Below are 14,911 nucleotides of genomic sequence, written 5' to 3' on the forward strand. Positions count from 1 at the left end.
TTTGTTGCCAGGATGCCAGTGGCTCTTGCAGTCTAGTGTCTTTTGTTGCAAGGACACAGGTGGCTACTTCCACCTAGTGTCCTTTTTTACTAGGACACAGGTAGCTTCTACTGCCTAATGTCCTTCGTTACTAGGACACAGGGGGCTTTGTAGCCTATTGTTCTTTGTTGCCAGGTAGCTTGCAGCTGGCAGCTCTTGCAGCTTAGCGTCCTTTATAGAGAGGACACAGGTAGCTCCTGTCACCTACTGTAGGACCCTATGTGTACAGTGTAAGAAAATTTAGTTGGGCTCCTCTGTAGGCAGAGGAGTTGGGGTTAATTTGTTTAGAGTTAGCTGGAAGAGCTCCAAGTGCTGAGTCTCTGTTACCTCCCCCTGGCTTCTGGAACTCCTGGAGGATTATAGAATTTAGAGGATAGGGGAGCAGAGATTAAGCGTGAACATTTAAGGAGTCTCCTCCAATCCCCGGGTGGGGATGGCCCAGAAGGTGGAGAAATAGCCCAGAAATATATGGAGCCTTACCATATGGGGAGCAGAGTCCAATTGCCTGGAGGGGACCCCTGTGCTGGGGGACTCTGCTCCTGGACAGAAGGAAGGAGCCAGAGGAAGAGAGAATCAGCTGAAGCCTCACACCCCCTTTCAGCCTCAGCTAGGCCTAGCTGAAGCCATCCTGGGAGCCATTGGGACCTGTCCAGCAGGAGGCCTGTTCAGCAGTCACATGTGCTTCAGGATCCGCCAAAGGGACTGAGTGAGCAACTTCAATCATTATACCCCAGAGCCTATAGAGGAGAAGCAGCCAGGTATACAGTGGGGCAAAAAAGTATTTAGTCAGCCACCAATTGTGCAAGTTCTCCCACTTAAAAAGATGAGAGAGGCCTGTAATTGTCATCATAGGTATACCTCAACTATGAGAGACAAAATGTGGAAAAAAATCCAGACAATCACATTGTTTGATTTTTGAAAGAATTTATTTGTGAATTATGGTGGAAAATAAGTATTTGGTCAATAACAAAAGTTCATCTCAACTTTGTTACATATCCTTTGTTGGCAATGACAGAGGTCAGACTTTTTCTGTAAGTCTTCAAAAGGTTGTCACACACTGTTGCTGGTATGTTGGCCCATTCCTCCATGCAGATCTCCTCTAGAGCAGTGATGTTTTGGTGCCGTCGCTGGGCAACACGGACTTTCAACTCCCTCCAAAGGTTTTCTATGGGGTTGAGATCTGGAGACTGGCTAGGCCACTCCAGCACCTTGAAATGCTTCTTACTAAGCCACTCCTTCGTTGCCCGGGCGGTGTGTTTGGGATCATTGTCATGCTGAAAGACCCAACCACGTTTCATCTTCAATGCCCTTGCTGATGGGAGGAGGTTTGCACTCAAAATCTCACGATACATGGCCCCATTCATTCTTTCATGTACACAGATCAATTGTCCTGTTCCCTTTGCAGAGAAACAGCCCCAAAGCATGATGTTGCCACCCCCATGCTTCACAGTAGGTATGGTGTTCTTTGGTTGCAACTCAGCATTCTCTCTTCTCCAAACATGACGAGTTGTGTTTCTACCAAACAGTTCTACTTTGGTTTCATCTGACCATATGACATTCTCCCAATCCTCTTCTGGATCATCCAAATGCTCTCTAGCAAACCTCAGACGGGCCGGACATGTGCTGACTTAAGCAGGGGGACACGTCTGGCACTGCAGGATCTGAGTCCCTGGCGGCGTAGTGTGTTACTGATGGTAGCCTTTGTTACGTTGGTCCCAGCTATCTGCAGGTCATTCACTCGGTCCCCCGTGTGGTTCTGGGATTTTTGCTCACCGTTCTTGTGATCATTTTGACCCCACGGGGTGAGATCTTGTGTGGAGCCCCAGATCGAGGGAGATTATCAGTGGTCTTGTATGTCTTCCATTTTCTAATGATTGCTCCCACAGTTAATATCTTCACACCAAGCTGCTTGCCTATTGCAGATTCAGTCTTCCCAGCCTGGTGCAGGTCTACAATTTTGTTTCTGGTGTCCTTCGACAGCTCTTTGGTCTTCACCATAGTGGAGTTTGGAGTGTGACTGTTTGAGGTTGTGAACAGGTGTCTTTTATACTGATAACAGGTTCAAACAGGTGCCATTAATACAGGTAATGAGTGGAGGACAGAGGAGCCTCTTAAAGAAGAAGATACAGGTCTGTAAGAGCCAGAAATCTTGCTTGTTTGTAGGTGACCAAATACTTATTTTCCACCATAATTTGCAAATAAATTCTTTCAAAAATCAGACAATGTGATTGTCTGGATTTGTTTCCACATTTTGTCTCTCATAGTTGAGGTATACCTATGATGACAATTACAGGCCTCTCTCATCTTTTTAAGTGGGAGAACTTGCACAATTGGTGGCTGACTTAATACTTTTTTCCCCCACTGTAATTACTCAGCTTGCTTGCTACTAAGGTAAAGCTTAGAGTCACTTAAAGCCAATACAGCTACCCTAGACCTCTTGCTTGGGGAACCTAAAGAGCAGCCAGGTGCATCTGCATTTTCTACAAAAAAATAGTTTCTGCATTCAGTGTTTGATATATTTCTGCTATCACTTTAGCTGATCTGTTTATCCCACAGGAGGAAAGCATAGTGATTTTTGGCAGCCAGAAAGTCTGCAAGTCCTCAGTTTGCATTCAAGTTAAAGTTCCGGGCATCCCATACCTTCCCTTCCCTATGAGGACAATTCTGTACTGATGATAATGCAGTGTTTTTTTTACAGCCATGTGCATGTGCCCTACTCTCTATCTCAGGAGTGATTGTTTTAGTAATACACTGTACTAATTTCTTTTTTAGCATTATATAGATATTCCAAAATAATGATATACATTTATTGTATCAATTTTTTTACAATGCTATTGCTACCTGCTTAGTAGGGATGAGACGAACATCCCCCGGTTCGGTTCGTAGCAGAACATGAGAACAGGCAAAAAATTTGTTCGAACACGCAAACACCGTTAAAGACTATGGGACACGAACATGAATAGTCAAAAGTGCTAATTTTAAAGGCTTATATGCAAGTTATTATCATAAAAAGTGTTTGGGGACCTGGGTCCTACCCCAGGGAAAATGTATCAATGCAAAAATGTTTTTTAAAAATGGCCGTTTTTTAATAATGCTTAAAGTGAAACAATAATAGTGAAATATTCCTTTAAATTTCATACCTGGGGGGTGTCTATAGTATGCCTGTAAAGTGGTGCATGTTTCCCGTGTTTACAACAGACCCTGCCCTCCTCTGACACCACGGGGGAAGCCATATGGAAGTCCCAGTGCGTCAGAGGGGGCGGGGTCACCGGGTGGTCCCACCCCCAGTTATGTAAGAGCTGTCACAAGAACAGAAGCGTCCCACAGCGGGAACCCCCCATTGAGGCGGATCGTCTGGAGGATGAAGCAGGGAAGAAGAAATCAGAGGAAGATGCCGGAGAAGACCGGAGGAAGAAGCAGAGGAAGATAGAGGAAGAAGTGGGGGAAGAACAAGATGGAGGAAGAAGAAGAAAACTGAAGGAAGACTAGAAGAAGCGGGGAAAGAAGAAAACATTAATAAAGGAATTGTCAAAAACCGGCTATTGTCTTTTTTTAACATTTTTGACACTTTTTTGTGAAATGGTAGGTGTACTTGTACCCCATTACCAATTCACACGGGGGGCGGGATCTGGGGGTCCCCTTGTTAAAGGGGGCTTCCAGATTCCAATAAGCCCCCTGCCCGCAGACCCCCTCAACCAACGGCAAGGGTTGTGGGGATGAGGCCCTTGTCCCCATCAATATGGAGACATCCTCCCCATATTGAGGGCATGTGGCCTGGTACGGTTCAGGAGGGGGGGGCTCTCTCGTCCCCCCCTCTTTTACTGCGGCCTGCCAGGTTGCGTGCTCGGATAAGGGTTTGGTATGGATTTTCTGGAGACCCCCACACCATTTTTTAAAAAAATTTTGGCGCGAGGTTCACCTTAAAATCCATACCAGACCTGAAGGGTCTGGTATGGATTTTGAGGGGGACCCCCACGACATTTTTTTGGCGCGGGGTTCCCCTTAATATCAGGCCTGGTATGGAATTTGGAGGGACCCCCGCGCATTTTTTTTTTCAAATTTTGGTTCGGGGTTCCCCTTAATATTCATACCAGACCCAAAGGGCCTGGTAATGGACTGTGGGGGGATCTCATGTCGTTTTTACCAATGAACTTTTATGTGCATTGCCGGGACCGACAATTCATTATAGCCGCGAGTACTTTTAAATGAATTTTTTTCCTTTACAAATGTCATTTTGTGCAGGGACTGTTGTAAACACGGGAAACATGCTCCACTTTACGGGCATACTATAGACACCCCCCCAGGTACGAAATTTAAAGGAATATTTCACTTTTATTGTTTCACTTTAAGCATTATTAAAATCACTGCTCCCGAAAAAACGGTAGTTTTAAAAAATTTTTTTGCATTGATACATGTCCCATGGGGCAGGACCCAGGTCCCCAAACACTTTTTATGACAATAACTGGCATATAAGCCTTTAAAATTATCCCTTTTGATTTCTCCCATAGACTTTTAAAGGGTGTTCCACGGCTTTCGAATTTGCCACGGACACCCTAAATTGTTCGCTATTCGGCGAATGGGCGACTAGCCAATGTTCGAGTCGAATTCATGTTTGACCTGAACATAAAGCTCATCCCTACTGCTTGTTTTCTGAGTTCTCAGATAGCTTTAGGCTGGGTTCACACCTCCGATGTATACGACTCGCAGCAGGGGTCCGGTATGTCTCTGTTCTCCGTTTCAGGGCCAAATTGGGGCCAAATTTTTGGCTGAATTCTGCCCTGAAACGAAGCCAAAGACACACAGCACTCCTGTGCAAGACACTCCGCAGCCACAATGGAGATATGTGAACCGGCTCCATAGAGAGCCGGTCACAATCTCCTATCATGCGAATTGGATGCAGAGAAAACCGCATCCAATTCACATAGGTGTGAATCCAGCCTCAAGACCCCTGTGCTTCTGAGCTCCATAGCACCTGCATGGTCTGATGTGGTTATAGTTATGGCCTTGGATACTACATCCAGGGAGATGTATTCCTAAAAGTGGTAGGCTGTACACAGAGCTGTATTACTGTGTTACTCTATTCATTTTTATTGACTATAAGTAATTGAATCACTTGCCCACCACGCTATGGCTGAAACTTTGGTTTAGAGAATATGGCATCAGTTTGATACACTTCTGAGACTTGTATGGGAATGTAAAACCAATCCAGCATGATCAAAGCCCATCAGCACTTGTGTTAAATTAAATAAGCATGTTTTTGTTGCACTACAATGGCAAGAAAAAGTATGTGAACCCATTGGAATTAACTGGTTTTCTGCAATAATTTGCCATAAAATGTGACCTGACCCTCATCTTGACAAACACAATGGGGTTGATTAACTAAAACTGGAAAGTGCAAAATCTGGGCCAGCTGTGCATAGTAGCCAATCAGCTTCTAATTTCAGCTTCTTCAATCAAGCTATGCCAAGAAAACCTGGAAGCTGATAAGTTTCTGTGCACAGCTGCACTAGATTTCGCACTATTCAGTTTTAGTAAACAAAACCCTCTCTTAGAGCCCTTTCACACCGAGCCGCGTCAGTGGTAAAGCGACGCTATTTTTACCATCGTTTTAGTGGCGCTATTCGGCCGCTAGTGGGGGCAGTTTTAACAACCCCCGCTAGTGGCCGAAAAGGGGTTAAATCAGCCCGCAAAACGCCGCTGGAGCGGCGTTTTGCCGGCGGTATCGCAACACTGCCCCATTTATTTCAATAGGGAGCAGTGGTGGAGGAGCAATGAGTTTACCGCTCCTTCACCGCTCCAAAGAAGCTGCTGGCAGGACTTTTTCTGACGCCCTGCCAGCGCACCACTCGAGGGTTTTCACACTGGAGTGCATGGAGCAGCTGTTTTAGGGCGTTTTTCAGATGCTATTTTTAACGCTATAGCGCCTGCAATGTGAAAGGGGTCTAAAGCAGATAACACACAAACAATTCAAATTTCTTGTGTCTTAATTAAACACACCAATTTAGCATTCACAATGCTGAAGGAAAAAGTAAGTGAATCCATAGCCTAATTACTTCACTGAAAGCTAATTGAAGTCAATAGTTTGCACACCTGGATTCCAATTAATGAAATGCGTTTTGAGGTGTAGTTTAGAGCTACTTTGATTGATAAAGTAAAAACATTCTAAGATTGCCGTCCAAAAGAAGCATCAGCTGATGTGAACCATGCCTCTCTAAAGACATATGATCAAGAGTAGTGGATCCGCATGAGGCTGAAAAGGGATACAAAGCAATCTCAAAGTGTTTAGGCATCAGTTCACAGACAAATTGTTTAGTACTGTGGCTTCTCTTCCTAGAAGTGGGCACCCAGCCAAGATGACTCCCAAGGCACAATGCAGAATTCTCAATGAGGTAAAGAAAAACCTACAAGTAATGCCGCATACACACGACCGGATTTTCCGGCAGAAAAGGTCCGACGGAACGAATCCGACGGACATTCCGATCGTGTGTGGGCTTCATCGGACCTTTTCTGTTGAAAAATCTGACGGACCTTAGAAATAGAACATGTTTCAAATCTTTCCTGACGGACTCGATCCCTATTGAAAAAAACTGTTCGTCTGTATGCTAGTCCAACGGACCGAAAACAACGCAAGGGCAGCTATTGGCTACTGGCTATTGAACTGCCATTTCTAGTCTGGTCGTACGTTATCACGTTCGAAATGATCGGACTTTGGTGGGATCGTGTGTAGGCAAGTCCTTTTCGTCAGGACTCTGTTGAAAAGTCCAATGGAGTTCAGTCCGACGAGAAGTCTGCTCCTGTGTACGCGGCATTACAGATAAAGGCTTATAGAAATCACTGGAAGTGGCAAACATCCCTGTCTTTGAACAAGCAGGGTGTCCATGAGAGAACACCACAGAGGAAGCCACTGCTAGACAGGAGAGAGCCCGATGTGGGTGACGCAATGTTTTACCACGCCAGGTGACACCAACCCTAGTGACACCACTGTTTGGAGTGGCTCAATCAGAGTTGAGGGATGTTGTGGAATGATCTCAAGAGAGTCATTTACACAGGATATACTACAAATGTGTCTGAGCTGAAGCAGTTTTGAAAAGAGGAATGTTCAAAAATTCCTCCTGATCTATAGTCTGATCCAGGGTTACGGAAAGTGCTATCTTGAAGTCATTGCTGCCAAAGGAGGTGCAACCAGCTATTAACTCCAAGGGTTCACTTATGTTTTCCTCCAGCACTGTGAATGTTTAATGGGTGTGTTCAAAAAAAGACACAAAAATTAGAATTGTTTGTGTGTTACCAGCTTAACCACTTCAGCCCCGAAAGAATTTACCCCCTTAATGACCAGAGCATTTTTTGCAATACAAGACTGTGTCGCTTTAACTGACAACTGTGCAGTCATTCGACATTGCACCCAAACAAAATTGACGTCCTTTTTTTCCCACAAATAGAGCTTTCTTTTGGTGGTATTTGATCACCTCTGCGGTTTTTATTTTTTGAGCTATAAACAAAAAAACCATCAATTTTAAAAAAAAAAATAATATTTTTTACTTTTTGCTATTAAAATATCCCAAAAAATATATATATAAAAACATTTCTTCCTCAGTTTGGGCCGATATGTATTATTCTACATATTTTTGGTAAAAAAAAAAAAAAAAAACGCGATAAGCGTATATCGATTGGTTTGCTCAAAAGTTATAGCGTCTACAAAATAGGGGATAGATTTATGGCATTTTTATTGTAATTTTTTTTTTATTAGTAATGGCCACGATCAGGACATTGCGGCGGATAGATCGGACACTTTTGACACTATTTTGGGGCCATTGACATTTATACAGCGATCAGAGCTAAATATAGCCACTGATTACTGTATAAATGTCACTGGCAGGTAAGGGGTTAAACACTAGGGGGCGATCAAGGGGTTAAGTGTGTTCCCTCAGTGTGTTCTAACTGTAGGGGGCGATGGGCTCACTAGGACATGACAGTAGATCCCCGTCATGTCACTAGGCAGAACAAGAAAATGCCTTCTCGAGTCTGTGGGCATGCGCCGCTGGCAGCATGCATGCTCCTTCTAGCCTGTGATGACGGAGGGAAGCACGGTTACACCCTTTTGCGCACCCGTACATCGTCGTGCAACGGTTGGCAAGTGGTTAAGCACATTGAGGTGATTTACTAAGAAGAAGGCACTGCACCAGTTCATACATTAATTGGTGCGCCGGAAAAGTCATTATTTGAACGTGCGAACCGGGCGCACATTGAATCGCAAATAACGATAATAAATACCCGCGTATGGAAACTGCAACTGGCACTAGGGTAACTGCGCACATAATAGCGCACGTCCAATACAATTGGATAATTTCATCTCATTGGATGTGTCTTGTTAGGCAATTAGTTGGTGTACTCAGTTAATTAACCCTTTTGATGCTAATCTCATTCCTATCACTTCTAATATATTTTTGAAATGTGTTTTTTTCTTTTTATACCCAAATCTTTCAATACATTACAAACAGAGATGTGTTTCTAAACCCAATAAATTAATATTAACATTTAGTGTAAGAGCCTGTTTGATTTCCTATATTTTGAATTGATTTTTCAAGTGCGTCTTCCTATTACCTATGTTGCCTAAATATTGAGTTGTACAGAGATTGGCCAATCAGATTGCATAGTGCATGACCATCTTAAGTGCCAAATTTGGAATGTAGATATGCCATGACCCACTTGTATTTTCCTAACAATATTTCTTGGGCATTATACAAGGCACATGAAAAACTACCTTTTTTCAAGACATGCTAGAGTGATCAGGAATCCTCAAACTACGGTTCTCCAGCTGTTGCGGAACTACACATCCCATGAGGCATTGTAAAACTCTGACATTCACAGACATGACTAGGCATGATGGGAATTGTAGTTCCTGAACAAATGAAGGACCATAGTTTGAAGACCCCTGTGCTAGACCATTATTATGCCTCCAGAACTGGGAGCGTGGCATCTACCCAACTTCTCTCTGCTGGTGGACACAAGAACCTACAGTTATAGATAGATTCTATCTATCTATCTATCTATCTATCTATCTATCTATCTATCTATCTATCTATCTATCTATCTATCTATCTATCTATCTATCTATATATATATGTATATATACAGTGGGGACGGAAAGTATTCAGACCCCCTTAACTTTTTCACTCTTTGTTATTTTGCAGCCATTTGCTAAAATAATTTAAGTTCATTTTTTTCCTCATTAATGTACACACAGCACCCCATATTGACAGAAAAACACAGAATTGTTGACATTTTTACAGATTCATTAAAAAAGCAAAACTGAAACATCACATGGTCCTAAGTATTCAGACCCTTTGCTCTGACACTTATATATTTAACTCAGGTGCTGTCCATTTCTTCTGATCATCCTTGAGATGGTTCTACACCTTCATTTGAGTCCAGCTGTGTTTGATTATACTGATTGGACTTGATTAGGAAAGCCACACACCTGTCTATATAAGACCTTACAGCTCACAGTGCATGTCAGAGCAAATGAGAATCATGAGGTCAAAGGAACTGCCTGAAGAGCTCAGAGACAGAATTGTGGCAAGACACAGATCTGGCCAAGGTTACAAAAAAATTCTGCTGCACTTAAGGTTCCTAATAGCACAGTGGCCTCCATAATCCTTAAATGGAAGACGTTTGGGACGACCAGAACCCTTCCTAGAGCTGGCCGTCTGGCCAAACTGAGCTATCGGGGGAGAAGAGCCATGGTGAGAGAGGTAAAGAAGAACCCAAAGATCACTGTGGCTGAGCTCCAGAGATGCAGTCGGTAGATGGGAGACAGTTGTAGAAAGTCAACCATCCCTGCAGCTCTCCACCAGTCAGGGCTTTATGGCAGAGTGGCCCGACGGAAGCCTCTCCTCAGTGCAAGACACATGAAAGCCCACATGGAGTTTGCTAAAAAAAACACCTGAAGGACTCCAAGATGTTGAGAAATAACATTCTTTGGTCTGATGAGACCAAGATAGAACTTTTTGGCCTTAATTCAAAGCGGTATGTGTGGAGAAAACCAGGCACTGCTCATCACCTGTCCAATACAGTCCCAACAGTGAAGCATGGTGGTGGCAGCATCATGCTGTGGGGGTGTTTTTCAGCTGAAGGGACAGGATGACTGGTTGCAATTGAGGGAAAGATGAATGCAGCCAAGTACAGGGATATCCTGGATGAAAACCTTCTCCAGAGTGCTCTGGACCTCAGACTGGGCCGAAGGTTTACCTTCCAACAAGACAATGACCCTAAGCACACAGCTAAACTAACCAAGGAGTGGCTTCACAACAACTCCGGGACTGTTCTTGAATGGCCTAGCCAGAGCCCTGACTTAAACCCAATTGAGCATCTCTGGAGAGACCTAAAAATGGCTGTCCACCAACGTTTACCATCCAACCTGACAGAACTGGAGAGGATCTGCAAGAAGGAATGGCAGAGGATCCCCAAATCCAGGTGTGAAAAACTTGTTGCATCTTTCCCAAAAAGACTCATGGCTGTATTAGATCAAAAGGGTGCTTCTACTAAATACTGAGCAAAGGGTCTGAATATTTAGGACCATGTGATATTTAAGTTTTTCTTTTTTAATAAATCTGCAAAAATGTCAACAATTCTGTGTTTTTCTGTCAATATGGGGTGCTGTGTGTACATTAATGAGGAAAAAAAATGAACTTAAATGATTTTAGCAAATGTCTGCAATATGACAAAGAGTGAAAAATGTAAGGGGGTCTGAATACTTTCCGTCCCCACTGTATACTATAGATATAATCTATACACGCACACACTGAAGCAGGAAGCAATATACATTGGCCCGGAAGTGAATCTGTACACAGGAAGTAGGTGTGTGTTTTGAGGCCAAATCATTTATGACACAAGCGGAATTTCCGTTGGAAAACACTTGGATGGTTTTTCAGACGAAATTCCGCTCAAGCTTGGCTTGCATACATGGTCACAGAAAAGTTCTCTGAACTTTCGACCGTCAAGAACGCGATGATGTAAAACACCACGACGAGCCGAGAAAATGAAGTTCAATACTTTCGAGCATGCGTCAAATTGTTTCGGAGCACGTGTAGGAATTTTGCGTGTCGGAATTGGTACAGACGATCAAAATTTCTGATCAGAACTTTTTCCGACTGAAAAATAGAGAACCTGTCCTCAATCTTTGCTGGCAGGAATTCCGCCTGCAAAAGTCCGATGGAGCATACACACGGTCGGAATTTCCGACCAAAAGCTCACATTGAACTTTTGCTGGGGGAATTTCCGATCGTCTGTATGGAGCATTAAACATACACACATGATCCACACAAGCACCACCCCATGTAAAAATAAATCAAAAAATGATCTTAATTTGCAAATAAGGATCATCTCTTCCTCAGAGGACAGTGAGCAGGACATGGTGGTGGGAAGAAATTAGCAGCAGTACACGCAACTTCCTGGAGGGGCGGGATGTCATTCCTGTGTGCTGGTCACCGTTTCCGGGAACCAGATATGCACCACGGGTACATTCCTCCGTGCACACAGCAGTTGCGCATCTCACGTACACAGCGGTCGCGCATCCAGATGCATTTGGCACATCTAGATGCAGAAACCCAATTTTTATGGAAAATAATAGTAAAGCAGATGCAGATTTCCAGGACTGGACTAACAAATGCTTATAGTAAAAGACAACAGGTGTTTTCTATTTAACAAGGTCTAAATGGGCCATTGACATGCATCACAGTTGAACTTAGGAATGTGTCTTTGCAAAGTTAAACTAAATTAAACCCTTTATTATTTTTGCTTGGGGATAGAATGCAGAGGGATTAGAAGGCTTGTCAGTTTTTTGGGACGGGTGCACCCCGATAGAGTGAAGATAATGCCCAAATTTATTCACTTCCTGTCACATAGCCAAACAGGAAGTGAGGGTAAAACCCTACCAATGTCTTTCCTTGGGGACACACAGGTCAATCTAAATAGTTTCCCCATTAGGGAAATTGCACTCTAGCATTTTGCTGTGTACACCCCCCACACACCATCAAGCAATCTTGCCTCTTTTCAGGGCATGGTAAAGAATGCTATCTGCAAGCTTTATATAACATAGGTTTGTGTGCTAATGAGGCAATTGAAAACACATCCACAGTCCAAGAAACACACAAAATGCAAGTTCACCCAATGAAGAGACAGAACATCAATGTGGGTACACCTGTTAAGGATGTCCTTAAATTACTAACCCAAAAAACACACTCTCTAAGCATGCCCAGAAAAATCCAAGTGCTGTTCACACACAAAAAGCACCAAAAAAAAAAAAAAAACAAAGTCCCTGAGCATGCGTAGACCAACACAAATGCAGCTAGCACAAAATAAGCCACCATCCAGCATGCTACAAAATTACAGATGGGACAAACATCCCCCGGTCCAGGGGGGCAAACAAAGACCCTAACATGGGCAAAAGTTATACAACAAATACCATTGCATTCTATGGGAAATGACTTGTTCATTTTCTCCACTTGGCTGGCTTATATTCTAGTTATTGGCCTTAAAATGGGTATGGGGGCCCAGGTAGCAACTTGGGGGGGGGGGGGGGGGGTGGCTTACTTTGCCTGTAAAGTGGTGCATCTGTAGCATGTATCCAAAATGCTGCTTCAAAGATGTACGGCTTTAGAGAAAACTTACATATCTACATTGCACCTGCAAGATTTAAACCCAAAACAAAAACTAGCCTGTCCCCCCCCCAATACATACAAGGCCATTTGGGTCTGTTAAGGCTTAAAATGAGAACCCCCACATGAAAAATACCACCCCAAACTAAAAAAATATTGGGCCCCTCCCACACACTAACAAACCCCTAGCCAAACACACAACAAGCCAGCCCATGAAAGGGGGGGTGGAAGCTTGGGGGCAGGAGGGCCTCGGGCATCCCAAAAGTCAACCACCTTGTTCCCATATTCAGGGGGACAAGGGCCTCTTCCATACAACCCTAGGCTGGGGTTGTGGGGAGCTGCAAACAGGGCGCTTTACAGAATGTGCAAAACCCCTTTAAAATAGTGCCCATGGAAATCCAAGGGGTTGGGGGGAGACAAGAGCATTGGAGAATGGAGTGTGGCGTTCCCCTTTAAAAGCAAAAGTTAGCCCATGGAAATCCAAGGGGTTGGGGGGGGGGGAAGATAGGAGCATTGGAGAATGGAGTGTGGAGTTCCCCTTTAAAAGCAAAAGTTAGCCCACTGAAATCCAAGGGGTTAGAGGGGGGAGACAAGAGCATTGGAGAATGGAGTGTGGAGTTCCCCTTTAAAAGCAAAAGTTAGCCCATGGAAATCCAAGGGGTTAGAGGGGGGAGACATGAGCATTGGAGAATGGAGTGTGGAGTTCCCCTTTAAAAGCAAAAGCTAGCCCAAAGAAATCATGTGCATTAGAGGGGGATAGTTAAATGCCCTTTTAGGAGGAGCTAGAGGAGCGAGAGTCTTTTTACATAATTTTAACATGGTGCAAGTCACATGTTGGCAACGTAACATGCTAACATGACCTGTGTGCAAATCTCCTTAAAAAATACATAAAGGTGAACCAGCGTAAAAAAAAAATTGTTTAGAGGTGCCCCCATTGGTGCCAATCCTTTAAAGCATAAACAATTAGTAAAGTTCATATGAAAACACAGATAATCGACTGTGTGGGAACCTCCACCTTGGTGTTCTTGCCTCCACCAAACATACAGAGTGAAAACTCACCAGAACCAATTGCTGTATAACATATAGAGCAGCAAAACTCGTTCAGTACTCTGATCCTTCTTCACAAGGGATGCATGCAGCATTTACTGGATATAAAGATTCCTCCAATAACTTACTCGCATCCATCCGAACAGTGAATCACCAATGCCAGAGAGTCAATGCCAATGCCAGAGAGAAAAAGACTTATGCCCCGTACACACGGTCGGACATTGATTGGACATTCTGACAACAAAATCCATGGATTTTTTCCGACGGATGTTGGCTCAAACTTGTATTGCATACACACGGTGGCACAAAGTTGTCGGAAAATCCGATCGTTATGAACGCGGTGACGTAAAATACGTACGTCAGGACTATAAACGGGGCAGTAGCCAATAGCTTTCATCTCTTAATTTATTCTGAGCATGCGTGGCACTTTGTGCATCGGATTTGTGTACACATGATCGGAATTTAACCGAACGGATTTTGTTGTCAGAAAATTTTATAGCCTGCTCTCAAACTTTGTGTGTCGGAAATTCCTATGGAAAATGTCTGATGGAGCCTACACACGGTCGGAAAACAACAAGGTCCTATCACACATTTTCCCATCGGAAAATCCTATCGTGTGTACAGGGCATCGTGGTGTAGTATTAATTTTCAACAAAAGATGACATACTGCTGGGTCACACCACTTACATCTGATGCCGCCAGACTACAAGAAGAATGGCGGCTGGACCTCAAGCGTATCACAGTAATAACATCCACATATGTATGTTCAGAATAAAAGCAGGTAGTAGATAACTTACAAATCAGATATATATGCTGTGCTTCCAAAAATGAAATAAATTATATGCAAAGTGCAAGTGCTACACAAAGTGAATAAATATACTGAAAAAACATACAGTGGTATACTCGATAACTACCCACTGTAAAAAGTGACAATAGTGCAATATATAAGAAATATAAACAATATAAAATATAAAAGAAAACATATGTATATTGCTTGTGATAAATAAATGTTTATAAAAATCAGGAATAAATGAATATGTTTATATAAAGTGATAACGTGTATCCATGTGACAAGTAAATATATAAATAATGAAAAATGTCCACGGTATCATATGTAATAATTGATCCACTAATAGGTAGAAAACCAAATCAAAGTGCTTCTGTGTGTT

Source organism: Aquarana catesbeiana, linkage group LG02 (assembly GCF_042186555.1).
Source record: "Aquarana catesbeiana isolate 2022-GZ linkage group LG02, ASM4218655v1, whole genome shotgun sequence".
Taxonomy (NCBI): domain Eukaryota; kingdom Metazoa; phylum Chordata; class Amphibia; order Anura; family Ranidae; genus Aquarana; species Aquarana catesbeiana.